This window comes from Dermacentor andersoni, chromosome 3 (genome assembly GCF_023375885.2).
Source record: "Dermacentor andersoni chromosome 3, qqDerAnde1_hic_scaffold, whole genome shotgun sequence".
In the NCBI taxonomy this organism is placed as follows: domain Eukaryota; kingdom Metazoa; phylum Arthropoda; class Arachnida; order Ixodida; family Ixodidae; genus Dermacentor; species Dermacentor andersoni.
In genome coordinates, this window is record NC_092816.1 from 150,767,128 (window position 1) to 150,772,981 (window position 5,854).

The window sequence follows — 5,854 nt, forward strand, 5'->3', positions numbered from 1 at the left end:
CCTTTCGTGTTTTCGAGGCTGTTATGGCAATCAACAATACAGCAGTATTGCGTGCCACCTTTCCTTGCTGATGAGGTCGCACTCGCCATCGCAAAAACAACGCGCCCGAGCCAGCACGAGCGCTCCCGCCGAACAGATCACGGGCGCGCGCTCGCGCAGCGACGACCCTCGAAACTTCCATCGGTCCGCTAGGGGAGCATTCGGCGCTGGTGCCGCGCGGGCAAACTTTAGGTTGCCTCGTCTATTGGCGATGCTTTGATGCAGAAAAAGGCTATTGTGGCACATGTCAACCTTAGGCCAGAAACCAATCTGGCACAAGTGGAAATATTCTTATATTTCCAAGATGGTTCAGCCTTGCGAGGCGCAGTCCTTCAGTCAATTTGCACACTGTCAATGCGAGTGAGTCTTACCAAAGGTTGGCTATGGTGTCAGGTTTCTTGCCTGGTTTCGGTAGTGGCATCATGACCAAGTGTTTCCACTCTGTGGGGAATTTCAATATTCCAGATTTCATTGATTAGAAGGAATAGTGCTTGCTTCCTCGTTTCGGCAAGATTCCTCAACATCTGCAAGATGACTCCATCCTTGCCATGTGCGCTTTAAGTGTTGACATGCTCTAAGGCAACAACAGGTTCTTCCAACGTAAAGAGGCTTTCCATTCCTTCCTTGGCAAGTGGTCATTAAGGTGCGTACAACTCTGGTGACGGTCAGTCACTGTGAGGTGGTCGGGGAAAGCATTTGCAGCTTGTTCCTCAAATTTCTCAGATGTGCACTAGATAGAGCAGCGTGTTTTCATTAGTATTACAGCATTTGGCTAATCCTGTTATAGTCGAGAATGTGTCACAGCTTAATGAGACCTATATGTTCAAATGACACGCAGTGGTCCATCCACTAGTCTCTGGCAAGTTTCTTGGCATGATATGTTGCCTGCTCAGTCTTGTGCAGAACACTGATCGGGGTTTGTTGCGTGCAGCCACAATTTAAGTATGCAGTATGCAGCAGGTGCTTGTCAGGGCTGGATGTTGCCCCAGTAAGCTCTAGTTCACATGTCGCTCTTTGCAGTGCGTAAAGGATGCGTGTTGCTAGCGATTCTTCAACACCTTCACATTCTGCAGACTCAAGTGCATCACGGAAATGGTCCCAGCCTGAAACCCTGATTTTGTGAATGTGGCACATTTTCACCCCTACATCAAGTATTATATCGGATAATGGTTGCTGCCTCTTGGGGCAAAGTCGCACTGACCCTCTGGATGAAGGCCCCAGTTGCCCATGCTAGGTAAGTGTACTGCCCTTATGGCTTTAATGGAGGGTGTGACAGTTGGGATAGTTGGTGTCATTTGTTCATTTGAGGTCTGTGGTGTCTGCTTCGAAAAGGTGGCATTCTCTTGGCCTGCATCCCCAATATGGGTGATGTGCACTGAGCTCAACTCGACTGAGTATTCTGTGCCCGGAAAAACAAATTTGAAGATGCCAAGTCAAGTCGCCTCGGCTGCGGTGCCTGGTTTTGGGACAGAGGTAGACCAATGCCAAAACGGCTTCCTTTCACTGCCTTAGCCTGCCGCACACCACCACAACGTTCTGATGAGATATATGTTTATTCAAGTTGTTCTTTCCTTGCCCTAATTCAATAACAGCCAATTTTAGGAGCTCCAAATTAAGCTGACTTCAGAAGACTGGCGATTTCCTACTACTTCTAGTAGCTTATTGTTAGGTTAACTTTTTAGTTGGGCATGACATGCTTCGTGCTTAAGGGGGGACGTGGCTTTGAATATCAACTTCCTTATTTCTTCATGGATCTTGATGAAATTTGGCACACATGTTTAGGATGTCTCCCTGATGCTTCCATAAAAGTTTCAGAGTAATACCTTGAGAACATTTTATTAAATTTGATTCAGCAGAATGTTTCAACCTCGAACTTTGTGAAGAGCCTGGGGAACTGAAAAAACGTGATAGAAGGCTTGTTAAGTACTGACTGCATAGCTAAATGCACGCTGAAGGTCGTGACATTCTTGCTTTTTTTTCAACACAGATTTTTTGGAGTGTCATTTTTTACGTTACCTTCTTATCAAGCACACTTTCGGGGTGAACGAATAGCCACATCATAAATATATAACACGTCAACGCCTAAAAGCAAGAATGTCACGACCTGCACTGTAGCCCAAGGAACAAAAAAAAAAACAGTCAGAATAGGCTAAACGGTAACAAAGAAATCAGCTCCGCAAACTGAGCAGAAAGGCAAAAACACAGTTTTGAGAAAAAAGCCTTCAAAGTTTTGTCTTGCCTCCACTTTTCTAAAATGCACCAGGATGGTATTCCTTGGTGTCCTTAGCACAGCGGGGCTTCTTGGGCATGTGGCCTTTCATCTGATGTTTTTTGGATGCCTTTTTTTTTTCGTAGGGCATCCTTTTCTGCAGCTCTTTGAAGCGAATGCTTTCCTGGCTTCAAGCCAATTGAGGCACAAAACTGTCTGTATGCACGAAGCGTTCCGGCATTGTACTTGCAGACTGCCTCATTGACAGCTGTCTCCGCTGCGATCAATGAAGCACTTTGCTCTTTTGGTAGAATTGACCAAATGACAGAGTGGAGACTCTCGGCTGCATTCTGAGTCTTCTTGCCTTGCAACAGCTGAGTAGCTGAGGATGCGAGAGGCGTTGGTACACAGGCAGCAACACAGCTGAAACATGTGTTGCCAATTTGTACTTGTGTTCTGGCGGAGCTTTACCTTCAGCTTCTGCAGCCCGGTGTCTGCACCAGCTCAGGGGTCCTGGAGGGCAGAGCTCATGATGAGGGTCTTTATCTGTTGAAGTGATATGATAGAAGGTTGCCATTATGGCCCTTTGCATATCTACTTCACTATTGTTACGTATGGCCATGCCATAATAATTGGTGAGCTTTTTGATTAGGTCTTGGGTCAGGCCACCCTTCCCTCCAATTGGTTTACTTCTGCTTTTTGAGACAAGTGTTCGCAGGGCTGTACCCTTCCTCTTTTTCACGTGATTGATACAGTCCTCTTTGTTGAATGTAATGAAGCCATAAGCCTTGTCTTCACAAAGGGCCTGGAAAGTACGGCTATCCCCATCACAAACAATAGATGTGTAGCGGAGGTGATTCCTTTCCAGTGACTTCTGAACAAGATCAACGCTGCCTCGACCTCCATTCGGCTTGAGTTTGCATCGGTGTTCTTTTGGCACACGTGATTCTCTTTCCATTCACTGTAGCCTTCATCGTTTTCTTTCGGCCCAAGCGCGCATCCATGGCATCTGTTCGAGATTACAACGCAGTCAAGCACCAGACCAGTGTAAAATTCAATTATTGTGCCCACACCAATATGGGATGCATGACCACGTGTGATCCATATCCCGTCGTAGACTGCCGTCACATTTTTTGTGAATGCCAGGTCCATTTCGCTATAAACTTTCCGCACGGCTGCCACAGCATCAGAAAAGAGACTTGCCGCAGCCATCTCACCAGCAGGCCTGAACTTTGATTTCAGATGTCTTTGGAATGTCTTATGGTACAAGCCTCTGTGTGAAACGTTCCTTACTGACCAAAAGTCAGTCAGTACAGTTGCCCTTCTGCCGGTGGTTTTATTGCACGCATATTCACGTCAAAAGCCTTACCACCCTCTACTCGCGGCGATGACCATTCACTTGCAACAATGCCGCAGGCATTGCAAGTCAGTAGCATTCGTGCAGCCAATCCATGCCTTGTTCCCAAATGAACAGTCAGTCCCGGCTGAGAGCATTCTTGGCACAACGCATTCTTGTACAAAGCATTCAATGGTGTGACCTGCACAACCAAAAACTCATCCGCCAGCTCCACATCGGCACAACTTCCTCTCTCACCTGTGAGCTTCATTTTTCTCTCCGTCGCCGAAACAGAACTGAGTGATGCTTGCACTGTCTCGGCTCGCCCACGAGAACCTTCTATCGATATCTAGTGCGGTTCCCAGTGAGCCTGAATTGTACCGCCGAATCTTGACTGCGTTTCATCCACGCGTGAAGTGCTTGGTCGCGGGTCCGAGTCGTCGGCGCGCGAGGTGCTTGGTCGCGGATCCGAGACGTCGGCGCCTTTAGTGCTCGGTCGCGGGTCCAAGACGTCGGCGCCCGAGGTGCTTGGTCGCGGGTCTGAGTCGTCGGCACGCGAGGTGCGTCGTCGCGGGTCCGAGACGTCGTCGCGGGTCGGAGACGTCGGCGCGCGAGGTGCTTGGTTGCGGGTCCGAGGCATTTATACATTGAGAGAACTGCTGCTGTGTGTCCACGATGTCCGTGCCGCACTGAACATCAGCAGAATCAGCACTGGAAGCTGTTGACGACGCTTTACTTTTGGGCATCGGAGACTTGCGCTTACGCATGCCAAATTAATGCGAAGTTTTGTATTTTTTCTTGCGCCGTCGCCGATCCATGATCACAGCCGAGATCCAACGCGAAACTACGCCACGGAGCTTCGGAGCCGCTACCGAAATTATGCAGAGGCTCGTGATACGGGCGATGGAGAACGTAGCTGAGGAAAGAGCAGACGACGCGCGGCACTTCGCCCGCCGTTGCTAGGGGCAACCGCTCCGGAGACCAACGGGAACGCGCGCCGCTGTCACGTGGCGCGCGCCGCCAATCAGGAACCTCCGCGAGGCCTCGAAACTTTTGCTTTTTCTGTTGTTTTCGCTCTGAGGAGGCCGGGAAGGCAGCAGATTTCTGAAGAAATCACGGAGGAAGGAAACTAAGGAGAGGCCCTACCCCCTCCGCGCGCTAGGAAAAAAGTGTGGCGGAAATGACGTAGTACGTTCTCATTTTTTTGCTGCTTTTTTATTTTTTCTGTTGTATGGCCACGCCTTTTGGGCCACAATGGCGGCGTTGTTATGGTTTTGAGCGCTCACACGTGTTGCTCTGGTAGGTTTCGGGCCGTGGCAAAGGCGCTGAGTGGGCGGGTTTGCGAGTCACCGTGTCTTGTTGCGCTGTGTTACCTGCACCGTGCTCTGCCAGATGTTGCGCGAGCGCGCGCGACACCACGCGCAGCGCGGCGTGGTTTCGCGAAAGATGTAAACAAGCGAGGAGGGTGGCCCAAAAGGCGGAGCATCGCCATGAGCAACGCCAAATTCCGGCTTCACTTTTGCTTCACAAAGAGTGACGTCAGGGCCTCTCCTTAGTTTCCTTCCTCCGTGGAAGAAATGCTCTTTCTGTTGCGACCAAGATGGCGGCGCTCGGTAGCGCCGTTACGGAGATATCGTGGCTTGAAAAACACCGTCTTTTGGCGATTTCCGCAAAACTTCTCGTCGCCGTGGCTGATACAATTTTTTAAAGCACTTCTAGGCGGTTTTCAGGGACGATATCTTCGAATCAGGTAGAGAAAGGGTTATAAAAACTGAAAATGTGATTTCCGAAAAATCAGTTTTCCAGTCATTTCTCGCGATGCGAAAGCCGCGTCCCCCCTTAAAAAATGAACTGTTTAAGGAATTCTTGGAGTAATATTAGGACAGGCAACTCTAACTGAGTGATCCCTGCTTTTGTCGCAAAATGTGGCATAGAGCTAGGCAGATGCTGTCACGACAGCATAGTGTTTAGGTTGTATGAGTATAGAAGAAACAAAATTGGAGTTGTCAAGTTCAAAGCCCTATTTTTATAGCCTCTCTTTATACTGCTGACATTAGAGAGCTTTAGATTAGTGGACGCAGGCAGCATGTGTAAACAAGAACCCTGTTTGTGTGTTTCTAGGACCGATGTGGTTTGCATAACCAAGCAGCACACGAGTCGCTCGCCCCCATCCTCTTATCCAATACTATTATTTTCATTGTAAACAAACAATATCGCAGTAAGTCTGATCAACCTGTATCAATATGCTAGAAATTTTTAAGCACTTCAGG

The 5,854-nt window shown here is 48.8% G+C and overlaps 1 pseudogene; it reads right to left on the bottom strand.

Annotated features, from left to right (window-relative positions):
• Positions 1 to 2,269: 2,269 nt before the first annotated feature.
• LOC140216563 (uncharacterized) lies at positions 2,270 to 4,224 on the bottom strand (annotated as a pseudogene).
• Between the last annotated feature and the right edge of the window lie 1,630 nt (positions 4,225 to 5,854).